This window comes from Vulpes vulpes, chromosome 13 (genome assembly GCF_048418805.1).
Source record: "Vulpes vulpes isolate BD-2025 chromosome 13, VulVul3, whole genome shotgun sequence".
Classification (NCBI taxonomy): domain Eukaryota; kingdom Metazoa; phylum Chordata; class Mammalia; order Carnivora; family Canidae; genus Vulpes; species Vulpes vulpes.
This window is the reverse complement of record NC_132792.1, coordinates 160,384,541-160,404,195: the sequence shown is the minus strand read 5'-3', so window position 1 is coordinate 160,404,195 and position 19,655 is coordinate 160,384,541.

Here is a 19,655-nt window from a genome sequence, read left to right as displayed (position 1 = left end):
GGGAAATTTGATTTTTCAGTTCCTGTCCAATTCTTCTCCAATGTTCTAAATCTAAGGACCCTTCAGTCGGAAACCACGGGCATAAATCCCTGACAGTTTTGAAAAAGCTTTTCAAGGCCTTATTAGGTACCTTGAACCCTCCTTCTCGGAGAAGGGTTTGTAATCCAGCTATAAATAAAACCTGATTTGCTGATTGCTCTTGTCCCATGATTTTAATCCCGCCGTCCCAGGACACCGCCTGGTTCCCTTACCTGAATAATTCAATTCCGGAACCTTCTCATGTGCTTTATGCTCAAGTCCCTGTTCGGGCGCCACTTGTCGCGCGCGCTGGGGGTGACAACCGTCCAGGGATGAGGGTAAGGGAATGAGGAAAAGAAAAGAGACATAAACAGAGTGGGAGCAGGAGGGACATATGGCCGGATTCAGCCACAATGCCAACTTTATTTGTATTATTCACTCTTTTATAAAGCAGGGTTGTTTAACAAGCAGGATATTTTAAGCTTAGTTCTCCAGACATGTCCTTTCACGGTAGACAGCAACAGTACGTGCCCTTGAATAGATAGCTATAGTATGCGTCCTTGAGCCACAAGCCTTCAACAACAAGGGTGAGACAGGTGGGCCGGGGTTGGAAGAGTCAACAGAGAGCCATTGTTCGATCCTTTAACCGCTTCCTGGCACGCGGCTCCCAACATATGTTGCCTTGCCAATTTATCACAAACTAAAGTGGTTTAAAACAATTAAATTTTATTATCTTATGGTTCGAGAGGTCAGAAGCTCAACATCAGTCTCACTGGGCTAAAGTCAAGGTGTTACTAGGACTCGTTCCTTCTGGAGGCTCTACAAGAGAATCTGTTTCCTTGGCTTTGTTAGTCTTAGAGGCTATACGTTTTTTCTTGAAATGTGGTCCCCTTCTCTATTTTCAAATACCATATGATTTCACTCGTGGAATTTAAGAAACAAAAGAGATGAACATAGGGAACGGGAAGGAAAAAAAAATAAGATAAAAACAGAGAGGAAGGCAAACTATGAGATGCCTAACTATAGGAAACAAACTGAGAGATACAGAAGGAGAGGTATATGGGGAATGGGGTAACTAGGTGATGGGCATTAAGGAGGGCATGTGATGCAATGAGCACAAGATGTTATAAGCAATTGATGAATCACTAAATTCTACCTCTGAAACTAATAATACACCATATGTTAAATAAATTGAATTTAATTTTTAAAAAGTGCAGTGACATTATATTTCCTTCACTGACAATTTCTTTTGTTACATTGCCATCTTTTATTTGACTTTCCTGCATCTCTCTTATAAGGACCCTTGTAATTACATTGGGTACACAGGATAATCAGGATAATCTCAAGATCCTTAAATTAGTTACATCTATAAGGCCCCTTTTGCCAGGTAAGGTAACATATTCACAATTTCTGGGGATTAGGACATATGCATCTTTGGGGAGGATATTATTCAGCCCATCATAGGCCAGGTGATGATTATTTTTAGCATTTTCTGCCAAGAGGCAAGGTTGAGTATATTATGTAGATACTTATATAACAAGATAGAAAACACTTGTGTTGCCTCATTTTCCTGGGATGAGCCATCCCAGATGGTGGGCCTGTTTTGGCTCAAGTGGAAAAATTCTCCGGAAAAAGAACTGGGCAAGAGGGATACCTGGTAGTGGGAAATGCTGGCTATCTCCTCATCAGTTTCATTCTCTATCCAAGGAATCCCTGCATTTCCTTCTCTTCTCCTAAAGAGTTTTCCAAACCCAATTTGGGCAGTTGGACAGAGATGAGGTGACATTCAGAGCTCCTGATACTCAGCCTGAGATTCCAAAGCTAGGTGTCCAAAAGTTGTCAACATGGAGAAGTGCCAAATGTGAAGGTGGCCACTGGCACAGACCCCATGCAGGACTATGGTGCAGCCATTGGCCAGGGTGACAGGTGCTGGGAGCATAGGGAGGGCATCTAAACTTGGTTTCTGTGGCTCACAGTGCCAGACTGCTGGAATGGTGCCCTTGACTGCAGGGGGTACCAAAATAGGTGATGTAGCAGGTTTTACCTGAGGGCTATAATTTCCTAATTTGTGTTGTACACCATATTTCAGAAGTTACTGTTGGAATTGAGCTCCAGTTGCCTATAGCAATGACCTGCTCATATCTGCCTGCTCTATTTACTTCCTTCCCTTCCCTATCTCATTTTCTGCCCACCCCCGACCCCTGCAATGCTTCCTGAAATAACTTCCCAAATAAACTACTTGCACTTAAATCTTTCCTTCAGGAGCACTACTGGGATAACACAACTAGAATATGCTATGACCAGAAATGGTAACGACAATGTTTTTAAAAGTCACATCTTTTTGTCAAATATATACCAATTATAAACTTAATTTTTCATGTAATATCAGGTTTTTAGTAGCTGGAAAAACATGTGCTTTCCCTCCAAACACCTTTGTTTTACCCACTTTTCCCCAGTGTGTTTGTTTGCTTATTGTCTTTGTACTGTATATAGATGAGAGAATACAGTAATATTAATAATGCAAAAATCTATGGAGATTGCTAAATGAAGTAAACAGTAGAGGGAGAAATTCTCTGAAATACCAGAAAATTAATGATGACTAAAAGACTAGGGTTAATGTTAGGTTTGGGGTACGGGTTAGGGTTAAGGTTAGGGTCAGGGTTAGGGTTAGGGTTAGCCTTAGGATACAGGTTAGGGTTAGAGTTAGCATATGGGTTAGGGAACAGGTTAGGGTTAGTGTTAGGGTTAGGGTTAGGGTACGGGTTAGCAATAGGGTTAGGGTTAGGTTTAGGTTTACTGTAAGGGTTAGGGTTAGGGTTATGGTACGGGTTAGGTTTAGGGTTAGGGTTAGGGTACGGGTTAGGATTAAGTTTAGGGTTAGGGTTAGGGTACTGGTTAAGTTTTTAGTTAGGATACGGGTTAGGGTTAGAGTAAGGGTAAGGGTTATGGTACGGGTTAGGGTTAGGGTACAGGTTAGGTTGGGCGTGAGTGTACGGGTTAGCAGAAGGGTTAAGGTTAGGGTTAGGTTATGGGGTAGGGTGAGGGCTGGGTACGGATGAGGGTACGGGATAGGGTACGGGAAAGGGTTAGGATCCGGGTTAGGGTTAGGGTTAGGGTACTGGTTAGGGTTAGGGTTAGGGTACGTGTTAGGGTTTGTGTAAGGGTTAGGGATAGGGTTAGGGTACTGGTTAGGGTTTGGGTGAGGGTTGGGTACGGGTGAGGGTTAGGGTTAGGGTTAGGGTACGGGTTAGGGTTAGTGTTAGGGTTCGGTCACGTGTTAGGGTTAGGGTTAGCATACGGGTTACGGTAATGGTTAATGTTAGGGTTAGGGTTAGGGTATTGGTTAGGGTTAGGGTTAGGGTATTGGTTAGGGTTAGGGTTAGGGTTAGGGTTAGGGGTAGTGTACGGATTAGGGTTAGGGTTAGGGTTAAGGTACTGGATAGGTTTAGGGTTAGGGTTAGGGTTAGGTTTAGAGTACAGGTGAAGGTTAAGGTTACGGTTAGAGTTAGGGTTAGGTTTAGCGTTAGGGTATGGGTTAGGGTTACAGATAGGGTATGGGTTAGTGTTAATGTTAGGGTTAGGGTAAGGGTACGGGTTAGCAATATGGATAGAGTTAGGGTTAGGTTTAGTGTACGGGTTAGAGTTAGGGTCCGGGTATGTTTAGGGTTATGGTTAGGTTAAGGTACGGGTTAGAGTTAGGGTTAGGGTTAGGGTTAGGGTACGGGTTAGGGTTAGAGTAAGAGTTCAGTTTAGTTTACGGGTAGGGTTAGGGTACGGGTGAGGGTTAGTGTTAGGGTTAGGGTTAGGGTACGGGTTAGGTTTAGGGTTAGGTTTAGGGTTAGGGTTCGGGTTAGGGTATGGGTTACAGTACTGGTTAAGGTCAGGTTTAGGGTTAGGTAACGGGTTAGGTTTAGGGTTAGGGTATAGGTTACGGTACGGGTAAGGGTTAGGGTTAGGGTCCTGGTTAGGGATAGGGTAAGGGTACGGATTAGGGTACGGATAAAGGTTAGGGTTAGGGTTACGGTTAGGGTACTGGTTAGGGTTAGGGTTAGGGTAGAGTTCAGTGTTAGGTTTAGGGTTAGGGTTAGGGTTAGGATACTGGTTAGGGTTAGTATTAGAGTTAGGATATGGGTTAGGGTTAGGGTTAGGGCACTGGTTAGGTTTAGGGTTAGGGTACATGTTAGGGTTTGTGTAAGGGTTAGGGTTAGGGTTAGGGTACTGGTTAGGGTTAACGTTAGGGTTAGGGTAGGGGTTAGGGTTAGGGTTAATGTTAGGTTTAGGGTACGGGTTAGGGTTAAGGCTAGGGTCAGGGTTAGGGTTAGCGTTAGGATACAGGTTAGGGTTACAGTTAGCGTATGGGTTAGGGAACGGTTTAGGGTTAGTGTTAGGGTTAGGGTTAGGGTACGTGTTAGCAATGGGGTTAGGGTTAGGTTTAGGTTTAGTGTACGGGTTAGGGTTAGGGTTATGGTACGGGTTAGGTTTAGGGTTAGGGTTAGGGTACGGGTTAGGATTAAGTTTAGGGTTCGGGTTAGGGTACTGCTTAAGTTTTTGGTTAGGATACGGGTTAGGGTTAGAGTAAGGGTAAGGGTTAGGCTACAGGTTAGGGTTAGGTAACATTTTAGGTTTGACGTGTGTGTACGGGTCAGCAGAAGAGTGAAGGTTAGGGTTAGGTTACGGGGTAGGGTGAGGGCTGGATACGGGTGAGGGTACAGGTTAGGGTACGGGAAAGGGTTAGGGTTAGGGTTAGGGTTAGGGTTAGGTGACGGATTAGATTTAGGTTTAGGGTTAGGGTTAGGGTTAGGGTACTGGTTAGGGTTACGGTTAGGGTTGGGTACGGGTGAGGGTTAGGGTTAGGGTAAGGGTACGGGTTAGGGTTAGTGTTAGGGTTCGGTTACGTTTTAGGGTTAGGGTTAGCGTATGGGTTACGGTAATGGTTAATGTTAGGGTTAGGGTTAGGGTTAGGTTAGAGGTTAGGGTTAGGGTTAGGGTATTGGTTAGGGTTAGCGTTAGGGTTAGGGTTAGGGGTAGTGTACGGATTATGGTTAGAGTTAGGGTTAAGGTACTGGATAGGTTTAGGGTTACGGTTAGGGTTAGGTTTAGGGTACGGGTGAGGGTTAAGGTTACGGTTAGGGTTAGGTTTAGCTTTAGGGTATGGGTTAGGGTTACGGTTAGGGTACGGGTTAGTGTTAATGTTAGGGATAGGGTTAGGGTACGGGTTAACAATATGGATAGGGTTAGGGTTAGGTTTAGTGTACGGGTTAGAGTAAGGGTCCGGGTTAGGGTTAGGGTTAGGGTTAGGTTAAGGTACGTGTTAGGGTTAGGGTTAGGGTTAGGGTTAGGGTTAGGGTTAGGGTACGGGTTACATTTAAGTTTAGTATTAGGGTTAGGTTACTGGTTAGGGTTATGGTTACGGTACGGGTAGGGTTAGAGTAAGGGTTAAGTTTAGGTTACGGGTTTAGGGTTAGGGTACGGGTGAGGGTTAGTGTTAGGGTTAGGGTTAGGGTTAGGGTACGGGTTAGGTTTAGGGTTAGGTTATGGGTTAGGGTTCGGGTTAGGGTACGGGTTACGGTACTGGTTAAGGTCAGGTTTAGGGTTAGGTTACGGGAAAGGTTTAGGGTTAGGGTATAGGTTACAGTACTGTTAAGGGTTAGGGTTAGGGTACTGGTTCGGGACAGGGGTAGGGTATGGATTAGGATACGGATAAAGGTTAGGGTTAGGGTTACGGTTAGGGTACTGGTTAGGGTTAGGGTTAGGGTAGAGTTCAGTGTTAGGTTTAGGGTTAGGGTTAGGGTTAGGATACTGGTTAGGGTTAGTGTTAGAGTGAGGGTACGGGTTACGGTTAGGGTTAGGGTTAGGGTACTGGTTAGGTTTAGGGTTAGGGTACATGCTAGGGTTTGTGTAAGGGTTAGGGTTAGGGTACTGGTTAGGGTTAATGTTAGGGTTAGGGTAGGGGTTAGGGTTAGGGTTAATGTTAGGTTTACGGTACGGGTTAGGGTTAAGGTTAGGTTCTGGGTTAGGGTTAGGGTTAGCGTTAGGATACAGGTTACTGTTACAGTTAGCGTACGGGTTAGGGAACGGGTTAGGGTTCGTGTTAGGGTTACGGTTAGGGTACGGGTTAGCAATAGGGTTAGGGTTAGGTTTAGGTTTAGTGTATGGGTTCGGGTTAGGGTTATGTTATGGGTTAGATTTAGGGTTAGGATTAGGGTTAGGGTATGGGTTAGGATTAAGTTTAGGGTTAGGGTTAGGGTACTGGTTAGGTTTTTGGTTAGGATACGGGTAAGGGTTAGAGTAAGGGTAAGGGTTAGGGTACGGGTCAGGTTTGGCGTAAATGTATTGGTTAGCAGAAGGGTTAAGGTTAGGGTTAGGTTACGAGGTAAGGTGAGGGCTGTGTACAGGTGAGGGTACGGTTTAGGGTACGAGAAAGGGTTAGGGTCCGGGTTAGGGTTAGGGTTAGGGTTAGGTGACGGATTAGGGTTAGGTTTAGGTTTAGGGTTAGGGTCTGGATTAGGGTAGGGTTAGGGTTAGGGTTAGGGTACTGGTTAGAGTTAGGGTTAGGGTACGTGTTAGGGTTTGTGTAAGGGTTAGGGTTAGGGTTAGGGTACTGGTTAGGGTTAGGGTTAGGGTTGGGAACAGGTGAGGGATAGGGTTAGGGTTAGGGTACGGGTTAGGGTTAGTGTTAGGGATCGGTTACATGTTACGGTTAGGGTTAGGGTTAGGTTACGGGTTAGTGGTAGGGTAGGGTACGGTTAGGGTTATGCTTAGGGTTAGGTTTAGGGTACTGGTTAGGGTTAGGGTTAGGGTTAGGGTACGCGTTAGGGTTGGGGTTAGGGTTAGGGTTAGGGTACTGGATAGGGTAGGGTTAGGGTGCTGGTTAGGTTTAGGGTTAGGGTTAAGGTACGGATTAGGGTTAGGGTTAGGTTTAAGTTTAGAGTACGAATTAGGGTTAGGGTTAGTGTTAGGGTTACGGTTAGGGTTAGGTTTAGGGTATGGGTTAGGGTTAGGGTAAGGTTACGGTTTAGGGTTAGGTTTAGGGTGAGGGTTATGGTACAGTTTAGGGTTAGGGTTAGTTTTAGGGTTAGGGTACTGTTTTGGTTCAGCATTAGGTTTAGGGTACGGGTTAGGTTTAGGGTTAGGGTTAGGGTTAGTGTATGGCTTAGCGTACGGATAAGGGTTAGGGTTAGGGTCCTGATTAGGGTTAGAGTTATGGTAAGGGTATGTGTTAAGGTGAGGGTTAGCGTACGGGTTTGGGTTAGTGTTAGGGTTAGGGAACTGGTTAGGGTTAGGTTTATTTTTAGGGTTGGGGTTAGGGTTAGTGTTATGGTTAGGGTTAGGGTACTGGTTAGGTTTAGGGTTAGGCTTAGGGTTAGGTTACGGGTTAGGGTTAGGGTTAGGGTTAGGTTACGAATTAGTGTTAGGGTAGGGTACGGTTTGGGTTAGGGTTAGGGTTAGAGTTAGGGTTAGGGTATTGGATAGGGTTGGGGTTAGGGTTAGGGTTAGTGTTAGAGTACTGGAGAGGGTTAGTGTTAGGGTTAGGGTACAGGTTAGGGTTAGGGTTAGTGTTAAGGTATGGATTAGGGTACGGTTTAGGGTTAGGGTTAGGGTACGTGTTAGGATTGGTGTTAGGGTACGGATTAGGGTTAGTGTTAGTGTTAGTGTACTGGTTAGGGTTAGGGTTAGTGTACGGGTTAGGGTTAGGTTTAGGGTACGGGTTAGGTTTAGGGTTAGGGCTGGGTACGGGTTAGGGTTAGGGTACGGGTTCAGGTTATGTTTAGGGTTAGGATTAGGGTCCGGGTTACTGTTCGGATTATCGTTAGGTTTAAGTTTAGGGTTACGGTTAGGTTTAGGGTTAGAGTACGAGTTAGGGTTAGAGTTAGTGTTAGGGTTAGGGTACGGGTTAGTGTTAGGGTTATGGTTAGGGTTACGGTATGGGATAGCGTTAGGGTTAGGTTAAGGTTAAGGGTTAGGGTTAGGGTTAGTGTTAGGGTACGGGTTAGTGTTAGGGTTAGGTTACGGGTTAGGGTACGGGTTAGGGTTAGGGTATGGGTTAGGTTTAGGTTGAGTGTACGGGTTAGCAGTAGGGTTACGGTTAGGGTTAGGTTAGGGGTAGATTTAGGGCTGTGTATGCGCAGGGTACGGGGTAGGGTACGGGATAGGGTTAGGGTATGGGTTAGGGATAGGGTTAGGGTTAGGTTACCGTTAAGGGATAGGGTTAGGTTTAGGGTTAGGGTACGTGTTAGGGTTAAGGTAAAGGTTAGTGTTAGGTCACTGGTTAGGGTTAGGGTTAGGGTTACGGTACGGGTTAGGGTTAGAGTAAGAGTTAGGTTTAGGGTTAGGATTAGGGTACGGGTGAGGGTTCAGTTTACAGTTAGGTTTAGGGTTAGGTTTAGCATTAGGGTACGGGTAAGGGTTACGGATAGGGTACAGGTTAGGGAACGGGTAAGGGTTAATGTTAGGGTTAGCGTTAGGGTACGGGTTAGCTATAGGGTTAGGGTTAGATTTTGTGTACGGGTTAGGGTTAGGGTACGGGTTAGGGTTAGGCTTAGGTTAAGGGTATGGGTTAGGGTTAGGGTACGGGTTAGGGTTAGGCTTAGGTTAAGGGTACGGGTTACGGTTAGGGTTAGGGTTAGGGTACGGGTTAGGGTTAAGGTTAAGGTTAGGGTTAGGGCACTGGTTAGGGTTAGGGTTAGGGTACGGGTTAGGTTTAGTGTACAGTTAGGGTAAGGGTACGGGTTAGGGTTAAGGTATGGGTTAGGGTTAGGGTTCGGGTTAGGGTTAGGGTACGGGATAGGGTTCGGGTTAGGGTAGGGTACTGGTTAGGGTTAGGGTTAGGGTACAGTTTAGGGTTAGGGTTAGGGTGAGGGTTAGCGTTAGGGTACGGGTTTGGTTTTGGGTTAGGTTCAGGGTACGCCTTAGGTGTAGGTTTAGGTTACGGGCTGGGGTTAGGGTTAGGGTTAGTGTTAGGGTAGAGGTTAGTGTGAGGTTTAAGGTTAGGGTTAGGATACTGGTTAGGGTTAGGGTTAGAGTTACGGTACGGTTTAGGGTTAGGGTTAGGTTAGGGTATGGGTTAGGGTTAGGGTTAGGGTAAGGGTACAGGTTAGGGTTAGGTTTAATGTTAGGGTATGGGGTAGGGTTAAGGTTAGGGTTAGGGATAGTGTACTGGTTAGGGTTAGGGTTAGGGTACGGGTTAGTGTTAGGGGACGGGTTACGTTTAGGGTGAGTGTACGGGTTAGCAGTAGGGTTAGGGTTAGGGTTAGGTTATGTGATAGGGTTAAGGCTGGGTACGGGTTAGGGTACGGGTTAGGGTACCGGGTAGGGTTAGGGTACAGGTTAGGGTTATGGTTAGGTTTTGGTTACGGGTTAGGTTTAGGGTTAGGTTTAGGGTTAGGGTACGGGTTAGGGTTAGGGTTAGGTTTAGGGTACTGGTTAGGGTTAGGGTTAGGGTATGGGTTAGGGTTAGGGTAAGGCTTAGTGTTAGGGTATGGGTTAGGGTTAGGGTTAGGGTTAGGGTTAGGTTTAGGGTACTGGTTAGGGTTAGGGTTAGGGTATGGGTTAGGGTTAGGGTAAGGCTTAGTGTTAGGGTATGGGTTAGGGATAGGTTACGGCTAAGGGTAAGGGTGGGGGTACGGGTTAGGTTTAGTGTTAATGTTAGGGTTAGGGTTAGGCTACGGGTGAGGTTTAAGGTTAGGTTTAAGTTTAGGGTACTGGTTAGGGTTAGGTTTAGTTTTAGGGTAGGGCTTAGGGTTACGGTTATGGTCAGGTTTAGGGAATGGGTTAGGGTGAAGGTTAGGGTTATGGTTAGGGTTAGGGTTAGTGTCAGGCTATGGGTTAGGGTAACGGTTAGGTTACGGGTTAGGGTTAGAGTTAGTGTTAGGGTTAGGGTACGGGTTAGTGTTAGGGTTATGGTTAGGGTTACGGTATGGGATAGCGTTAGGGTTAGGTTAAGGTTAAGGGTTAGGGTTAGGGTTAGTGTTAGGGTACGGGTTAGTGTTAGGGTTAGGTTACGGGTTAGGGTACGGGTTAGGGTTAGGGTATGGGTTAGGTTTAGGTTGAGTGTACGGGTTAATAGTAGGGTTACGGTTAGGGTTAGGTTAGGGGTAGATTTAGGGCTGTGTATGCGCAGGGTACGGGGTAGGGTACGGGATAGGGTTAGGGTATGGGTTAGGGATAGGGTTAGGGTTAGGTTACCGTTAAGGGATAGGGTTAGGTTTAGGGTTAGGGTACGTGTTAGGGTTAAGGTAAAGGTTAGGGTTAGGTCACTGGTTAGGGTTAGGGTTAGGGTTACGGTACGGGTTAGGGTTAGAGTAAGAGTTAGGTTTAGGGTTAGGATTAGGGTACGGGTGAGGGTTCAGTTTACAGTTAGGTTTAGGGTTAGGTTTAGCATTAGGGTACGGGTAAGGGTTACGGATAGGGTACAGGTTAGGGAACGGGTAAGGGTTAATGTTAGGGTTAGCGTTAGGGTACGGGTTAGCTATAGGGTTAGGGTTAGATTTTGTGTACGGGTTAGGGTTAGGGTACGGGTTAGGGTTAGGCTTAGGTTAAGGGTATGGGTTAGGGTTAGGGTACGGGTTAGGGTTAGGCTTAGGTTAAGGGTACGGGTTACGGTTAGGGTTAGGGTTAGGGTACGGGTTAGGGTTAAGGTTAAGGTTAGGGTTAGGGCACTGGTTAGGGTTAGGGTTAGGGTACGGGTTAGGTTTAGTGTACAGTTAGGGTAAGGGTACGGGTTAGGGTTAAGGTATGGGTTAGGGTTAGGGTTCGGGTTAGGGTTAGGGTACGGGATAGGGTTCGGGTTAGGGTAGGGTACTGGTTAGGGTTAGGGTTAGGGTACAGTTTAGGGTTAGGGTTAGGGTGAGGGTTAGCGTTAGGGTACGGGTTTGGTTTTGGGTTAGGTTCAGGGTACGCCTTAGGTGTAGGTTTAGGTTACGGGCTGGGGTTAGGGTTAGGGTTAGTGTTAGGGTAGAGGTTAGTGTGAGGTTTAAGGTTAGGGTTAGGATACTGGTTAGGGTTAGGGTTAGAGTTACGGTACGGTTTAGGGTTAGGGTTAGGTTAGGGTATGGGTTAGGGTTAGGGTTAGGGTAAGGGTACAGGTTAGGGTTAGGTTTAATGTTAGGGTATGGGGTAGGGTTAAGGTTAGGGTTAGGGATAGTGTACTGGTTAGGGTTAGGGTTAGGGTACGGGTTAGTGTTAGGGGACGGGTTACGTTTAGGGTGAGTGTACGGGTTAGCAGTAGGGTTAGGGTTAGGGTTAGGTTATGTGATAGGGTTAAGGCTGGGTACGGGTTAGGGTACGGGTTAGGGTACCGGGTAGGGTTAGGGTACAGGTTAGGGTTATGGTTAGGTTTTGGTTACGGGTTAGGTTTAGGGTTAGGTTTAGGGTTAGGGTACGGGTTAGGGTTAGGGTTAGGTTTAGGGTACTGGTTAGGGTTAGGGTTAGGGTATGGGTTAGGGTTAGGGTAAGGCTTAGTGTTAGGGTATGGGTTAGGGTTAGGGTTAGGGTTAGGGTTAGGTTTAGGGTACTGGTTAGGGTTAGGGTTAGGGTATGGGTTAGGGTTAGGGTAAGGCTTAGTGTTAGGGTATGGGTTAGGGATAGGTTACGGCTAAGGGTAAGGGTGGGGGTACGGGTTAGGTTTAGTGTTAATGTTAGGGTTAGGGTTAGGCTACGGGTGAGGTTTAAGGTTAGGTTTAAGTTTAGGGTACTGGTTAGGGTTAGGTTTAGTTTTAGGGTAGGGCTTAGGGTTACGGTTATGGTCAGGTTTAGGGAATGGGTTAGGGTGAAGGTTAGGGTTATGGTTAGGGTTAGGGTTAGTGTCAGGCTATGGGTTAGGGTAACGGTTAGGTTACGGGTTAGGGTTAGAGTTAGTGTTAGGGTTAGGGTACGGGTTAGGGTTAGGGTTAGGGTTAGAATTAGGGTTAGTGTTAGGGTACTGGTTAGGATTAGTGTTAGGGTTAGGATACTGGTTAGGGTTAGGATTAGGGTACGGGTTAGGGTTAGGGTGAGGGTTAGGGTTAGGATTAGGGTACAGGTTAGGATTAAGTTTAGGTTTATGGTACGGGTTAGGGTACAGGTTAGGGTACCGGTTAGGGTAGGGGTTAGGGTTTAGGGTTAGGGTTCAGGAAAGTGTTAGGGTTAGGTTTAGGGTTAGGGTTAGGATTAGGTTTAGAGTTTCGGCTTAGGTTTAGGGTTAGGGTTAGGGTTAGGGTACGGTTTAGGGATAGGGTATGGGTTAGGGTTAGGGTTAGAGTAAGGGTACGTGTTAGGGTTAGGTATAGGGTTAGGGTACGCAGTAGGTTTAGGATACAGGTAAGGGTTAGGGAAAGGGATAGGGTATTGGTTAGGTTTAGGGTTAGGGTTAGGTTTAGAGTACTGGTTAGGGTTAGGGTTAGGGTACGGGTTAGGGTACGGGTAAGAGGTAGGTTAGGGTTAGGGTACTGGTTAGTGTTAGGGTTAGGATTAGGGTACAGGTGAGTGTTACGGTTAGGGTTAGCGTTAGGTTACGGTTAGGGTTCGGGTTACGGTTAGGTTACAGTTTAGGGTTAGCATTAGGGTACAGGTTACGGTTCTGGTTAGGGATAGGGTTGGAGTTAGGTTCCGGGTTCGGGTTAGTGTTAGGTTACGGGTTACGGTACGGGTTAGGGTTATGCTTAGCGTACCGGTTAGGGTTAGGGTTAGGGTTTGGGTACGGATTAGGGTTAGCATTAGGATTAGTGTACGGGTTAGGATTAGGTTTAGGGTTAGGGTTAGGTTACTGGTTATGGTAAGGGTTAGGGTTAGTGTACTGGTTAGATTTAGGGTGAGGGTTAAGGTACGTGTTAGGGTTAGGTTTAGGGTTAGGGTATGGTTTGGGGTTAGGTTTAGGTTACGGGTTAGGGGTAGGGTTAGGGTTAGGGTTAGGTTACTGTTTAGGGTTAGGGTTAGGGTAAGGGTTAGGGTACTGGTTTGCTTTAGGGATAGTGTAAGGGTACGCGTTAGGGTTAGGGTACGGTTTAGGGTTACGGTTAGCGTTAGGGTTAGGGTACTGGTTAGGGTTTCGGTTAGAGTTAGGGTAGGGGTAAGGCTTAGGGTTAGGTTTAGGGTACGGGTTAGCGTTAAGGTTAGGTTCAGGGTGAGGGTTAGGGTTAGCGATATGGTACGGGTTATGTTTACGATTAGGGTACAGGTAAGGGTACGGTATAGGGTTAGTGTTAGGTTTAGGGTTTGGGTACGGGATAGGGTAGGGTTAGGATTAGGGTACTGGTTAGGGTTAGGGTACGGGTTAGTGTTAGGCTTACGGTTAGGGTTAAGTTTAGGGAACGGGTTAGGGTTAGGGTTAGGTTACGGTTTAGGTTTAGGGTTATGGTTATGGTACAGTTTAGGGTTAGGGTTAGGGTTAGGGTACTGCTTTGGATTAGCGTTAGGGTTATAGTACGGGTTAGGTTTAGGTTTAGGGTTAGGGTTAGTGTATGGCTTAGGGTACGGGAAAGGGTTAGGGTTAGGGTACGGTTTAGTGTTAGGGTTATGGTAAGGGTACAGGTTGAGGTTAGGGTAATCGTACGGGTTTGGTTTAGGGTTAGGGTTAGGGTTCTGTTAAGGGTTAGGGTTATTGTTAGGGTAGGGGTTAAGGTTGGTGTTAGGGTTAGGGTTAGGGTACCGGATCGTGTTACGGTTAGGGTTAGGGTTAGGTTACGGGTTAGGGTTAGGGTTAGGTTACGGGTTAGTGTTAGGGTTGGGTACGGATAGGGTTATGTTTAGGGTTAGGTTTAGGGTATTGGTTAGGGTTAGGGTTAGGGTACGTGTTAGGGTTAGGGTTAAGGTTAGGGTATGGGTTAGGGTTGGGGATAGGGTTAGGGTTAGGGTTAGGGTACTGGAGAGGGTAGGGTTAGGGTACTGGTTAGGTTTAGGGTTAGAGTAAAGTTACGGGTTAGGGTTAGAGTTAGGTTTAGGGTTAGAGTACGAGTTAGGTTTAGGGTTAGTGTTAGTGTTACTGTTAAGGTTAGGTTTAGGGTATGGGTTAGGGATAGGGTTAGGTTACGGTTTTGGGTTAGGTTTAGGTTTAGGTTTACGGTTAGGTTTAGGGTTAGAGTACGAGTTAGGGTTAGAGTTAGTGTTAGGTTTAGGGTACTGGTTATGGTTAGGTTCAGGGATAGGGTACGGGTTAGTGTTAGGGTTATCGTTAGGGTTACAGTACGGGATAGCGTTAGGGTTAGGGTAAGGTTACGGGTTAGGGTTAGGGTTAGGGTTAGGGTATGGGTTAGGGTTAGGTTAGGTTACGGGTTAGGGTAGAGGTTAGGGTTAGGTTAGGGTTAGGGTACGGGTTCAAGTTATGTTTAGGGTTAGGGTTACGATCCGGGTTACTGTTCGGTTTATGGTTAGGTTTAGGTTTAGGGTTACGGTTAGGTTTAGGGTTAGAGTACGAGTTAGGGTTAGAGTTAGTGTTAGGGTTAGGGTACTGGTTAGGGTTAGGTTTAGGGTTAGGGTATGGGTTAGTGTTAGGGATATGGTTAGGGATCGGTACGGGATAGCGTTAGGGTTAGGGTTAGGGTACGGGTTAGTGTTAGGGTTAGGGTACGGGTTAGGGTTAGGTTGAGTGTATGGGTTAGCAGTAGGGTTAGGGTTAGGGTTAGGTTAGGGGTAGGTTTAGGGCTGTGTATGGCTTAGGGTACGGGGTAGGGTACGGGTTAGGGTTAGGGTACGGGTTAGGGTACGGGTTAGGGTAGGTTGAGGGTTAGGGTTAGAGTTAGGGTACGGGTTAGGGTTAGGGTTAGGGTAGGGTAATTGTTAGGGTTAGGGTTAGGGTACGGTTTAGGTTTAGGGTTAGTGTTAGGGTTAGGGTACTGGTTTGGTTTGGGGTTAGGGTCAGGGTACTCATTAGGTTTAGGGTTAGGGTACGGGTGAGGGTTAGGGTTAGGTTTAGGGTTAGCGTACTGGTTAGGGTTAGGTTTAGGTTTAGGGATGTCATTAGGGTTAGGGTTATGGTTAGGTTTAGGGTACGGGTTAGGGTTAAGGTTAGGCATAGGTTTAGGGTTAGCGTTAGGGCATAGGTTAGGGTTACGGTTAGGTTACGGGTTAGGGTCCGGGTTAGGGTTGGTGTTAGGGTTAGGGTTAGGGTACGGGTTAGCAGTAGGGTTAGGGTTAGGGTTAGGTTTAGTGTACGGGTTCGGATTAGGGTTATGGTATGGGTTAGGTTTAGGGTTAGGGTAAGGGTCCGCTTTAGGGTTAGGTTTAGGGTTAGGGTACAGGTTAGGGTTAAGGTTAGGTTTAGGGTTAGGGTTCTGGTTAGGGTTAGGTTTCAGTACAGGTTAAGGTTAGGGTACAGGTTACGTTTAGGGTGAGCAGTAGGGTTAGGGTTAGGGTTAGGTTATTGGGTAGGGTTAGGGCTGGGTATGGGTTCGGGTACGGGTTAGGGTAGGGTTAGGGTTAGGGTTAGGTTTAGGGTGAGGGTACGGGTTAGGGTTAGGGTTAGGTTTAGGGTACTGGTTATGGTTAGGGTTAGGGTACGGGTTAGGGTTAGGGTAGGGCTAGGGTAAGGTTGAGGGTACGGGTTAGGTTTAGTGTTCGGGTGAGTGTTAGGGTTAGGATACGGGTGAGGTTTAGGGTTAGGTTTAGGGTTAGGGTACGGGTTAGGCTTAGGGTTAGGTTACGGTTTAGGGTTAGGTTTAGGTTGAGGGTACGGGTTAGGGATAGGGTTAGGTTACATTTAGGGTACTGGTTAGGGTTCGGTTTAGGGTTAGGGTACGTTTTAGGGTTAGGGTTCGGGTTAGTGTTAGGTTTAGGGTTAGGGTACGGGTTAAGTTTAGGGCACATGTTAGGGTTAGGGATAGGAATAGGGCATGGGTTAGGGTTAGGGTTAGGGTACAGGTTATGGTACGGGTGAGAATTAGGGTTAGGGTACGGGTTAGGGTTAGGGTTAGGGTACGGATTAGGGTATGGGTTAGGGTTAGGGTTCGGGCTGGGTACGGGTTAGGGTTAGGGTACGGGTTCGGGTTAGGTATAGGGTTAGGGTTACGGTCCGGGTTAGTGATCGGGTTATGGTTAGGTTTAGGTTTCGGGTTAGGTTTAGGTTAACGTTAGAGTAGGAGTTACGGTTAGGTTAGTGTTAGGGTACGGTTAGGGTCAGGTTTAGGGTACGGGTTAGGGTTAGGTTACGGTTTAGGGTTAGGGTTAGGGTTAGGGTTATGGTACAGTTTAGGGTTAAGCTTAGTGTTAGGGTTAGGGTACTGTTTTGGTTTAGCGATAGGGTTAGGGAACGGGTTAGGTTTAGGGTTAGGGTTAGTGTACGGCTTAGGGTACGGGTAAGGGTTAGGGTCAGGGTTAGGGTTAGGTTTAGGGTACGGGTTAGGGTTAGGTTTAGGATTAGGGTACTGGATAGGTTTAGGGTTAGGGTATAGGTTAGGTTAAGTGTAAGAGTTAGAGTTCGGGTACGGGTTAGGGTTAGGGTACGGCTTAGGGTAAGGGTCAGGGTAAGGGTTAGGTTTAGGGTTAGGGTTAGTGTTAGGGTACTGGTTTGGTTTAGGGTTAGGGTTAGGGTACGAGTTAGGTTTAGGGTTAGGTTAAGGGTTAGGTTAGGTAACGGGTTAGGGTACGGGTTAAGTTTAGGGTTAGGCTTAGTGTGAGGGTACTGGTTAGGGTTAAGGTTAGGTTTAGGGTACGCGTTAGGTTTAGGGTTAGGGTACGGGTCATGGTTAGGGTACAAGTTAGGGTTAGGATTAGATTTAGGTTATGGAATAGGGTTTGGTTTAGGGTTAGGTTTAGGGTACAATTTAGGGTAGGGTTAGTGTTAGGGTATGGGTTAGGGTTAGGGTTAGGTTTAGGTACGTGTTAGGGTTAGGTTTAGGGTACGGGTTAGGGTTAGGGTTAGGGTTAGGTTACGGGTTAGAGTTAGATTTAGGGTATGAGTTAGGGTTAGGTTTAGGGTTAGGGTTAGGCTTAGGGTGTGTGTACGGGTTAGGCGTAGGGTTAGGGTTACGGTTAGGTTACGGGTTAGGGTTAGGGTTAGGGTTAGGGTTAGGGTAAGGGTACGGGTTAGGTTTAGGGTTATGTTTAGAGTCAGGGTAAGGGTTAAGGTTAAGGTTAGGGTTAGGGTTCGGGTACTAGGTAGGGTTAGGGTTAGGGTACTGGTTAGGGTTAGAGTAAGGGTTAGGGTTAGGGTACGGGTTAGGGTTAGGGTATGGGTTAGGGTGAGGGTGAGTATCCGGGTTAGGGGTAGGGTTAGGGTTAGGGTTTGGTAATGGGTGAAGTTTAGGGCTGGGTACGGGTTAGAGTATGGGTTAGAGTACGGGTTAGGGTTAGGGTATGGTTTAGGGTGAGGGTGAGTATCCGGGTTAGGGGTAGGGTTAGGGTTAGGGTTTGGTAACGGGTGAAGTTTAGGGCTGGGTACGGGTTAGAGTATGGGTTAGAGTACGGGTTAGGGTTAGGGTATGGGTTAGGGTCCGGGATAGGGTTAGTTTATGGGTTAGGGTAAGGGTTAGGGTTAAGGTACGGGATAGGTTTAGGGTTATGGTTAAGGTACTGGTTAGGGTTAGGTTTAGGGTACGGGTGAGGGTTAGTGTAAGGGTTAGGGTTAGGGTTAGGGTACTGGTTAGGGTTAGGTTTAGATTCCGGGTTAGTTTACGGGTTAGGTTTAGGTTTAGGGTTAGGGTACTGGTTAGGGATGGGGTTAGGTTTAGGTTACGGGTTGGGGTTAATGTTATGGTACGGGTTAGGGTTAGGGTTAAGTTTAGGTTACGGGTTAGTGTTAGGGTTAGGTTACGGGTTAGGGTTAGGGTTCGGGAACGGGTTACGGTGAGAATAAGGTTTAGGGTTAGGTTACGGGTTAGGGTTAGGGTACAGGTTTAGGTTTCGGTTTAGGGTTAGGGTACTGGTTAGGGTTAGGTTAGGGATAGCGTACGGGTGAATGTTAGTGTTAGGGTTATGGTTAGGGTACGGGTGAGGGTTAGGGTTAGTCTTAGGGTTAGGGTTAGGGTTAGGGTTAGGGTACTGGTTAGGGATAGGGTTAGGGTTAGGGTACAGGTTAGTGTTAGGTTTAAGGTTAGGGTGAGAGTTAGGAAATGCGTTAGGTTTAGGGTTAGAGTCAGGGTTAGGGTTAGGGTTAGGGTTAGGGTACTGGTTAGGGTTAGGGCTAGGGTACGGGTTAGGGTTAGGGTACGGGTTAGGGTAAGGTTTAGGTTACGGGTAGGTGTTAGGGTTCGGGTTAGGGTTAGGGTTAGGGTGAGGGTTAGGGTACTGGTTAGGGTTAGGGCTAGGGTACGGGTTAGGGTTAGGGTACGGGTTAGGGTAAGGTTTAGGTTACGGGTAGGTGTTAGGGTTCGGGTTAGGGTTAGGGTGAGGGTTAGGGTACTGGTTTGGTTTCGGGTTAGGGTTAGGGTACGGGATAGGGTTAGGGTTAGGGAATGGGTTAGCAATAGGGTTAGGGCTAGGGTTAGTGTTAATGTACGGGTTATGGTGTGGGTTAGAGTACGGTTTAGGGTTAGGGTTAGTGTAAGTGTACGGGTTAGGTTTAGGGTTAGGTTTAGAGTCAGGGTACGGGTTAAGTTCAAGGTTAGGGTTAGGGTTCGGGTACTAGGTAGGGTTTGGGTGAGGGTACCGGTAAGGTTTAGAGTAAGGGTTAGGGTTAGGGTACTGGTTAGGGTTAGGGTATGGGTTAGGGTGAGGGTAACTATCTGGGTTAGGGATAGGGTTAGGGTTAGGGTTTGGGAACGGGTGAGGTTTAGGGCTGGTTACGGGTTAGAGTATGGGTTAGGGTACCGGTTAGGGTTAGGTTACGGGTAGGGGTACTGGTTAGGGTTAGTTTACGGGTTAGGGTTAGTTTACGGGTTAGGGTTAGGGTTAAGGTTCGGGTTGGGTTTAGGGTTACGGTTAGGCTACTGGTTAGGGTTAGGTTTAGGGTACGGGTTAGGTTTAGTGTAAGAGTTAGGGTTAGGTTTAGGGTACTGGTTAGGGTTAGGATTAGATTACATGTTAGGTTAAGGGTTAGGGTTAGGGTTAAGGTTAGGTTACTGGTTAGGGTTAAGTTTAGGGTCCGGGTGAGGGTTAGGGTTGGGGTTAATGTTATGGTATGGGTTAGGGTTAGGTTTAAGTTTAGGTTACGGGTTAGGGTTAGGGCTAGGTTACGGGTTACGGAACTGGGCAAGGTTAAGGTTAGGGTTAGGTTACGTGTAAGGGTTAGGGTTAGGGAACGGGTTACAGTGAGAATAAGGTTTAGGGTTAGGTTACGGGTTAGGGTTAGGGTACAGGTTAGGGTACGGTTTAGGTTTAGGGTTAGGGTTAGGGTACTTGTTAGGGTTAGGTTAGGGATAGCGGAAGGGTGAGGGTTAGTGTTAGGGTTAGGGTAAGGGTACGGGTGAGGGTTAGGGTTAGTCTTAGGGTTAGGGTACGGGTACGGGTACGGGTTAGGGTTAGGGTTAGGGTTAGGGTACTGGTTAGGGTTAGGGTTAGGGTTAGGGTACAGGTTAGTGTTAGGTTTAGGGTTAGAGTGAGGGTTAGGAAATGCGTTAGGTTTAGGGTTAGGGTTAGGGTACGGGTTAGGGTACGGGTTAGGGTTAGGGTACTGTTTAGGGTACGGGATAGGGTTAGGGTATGGGTTAGGGTTAGGGTTAGGTTACGGGTTAGTGTTAGGGTTAGTGTTATGGTACAGTTTAGGGTTCGGGTTAGGGTTAGAGTTAGGG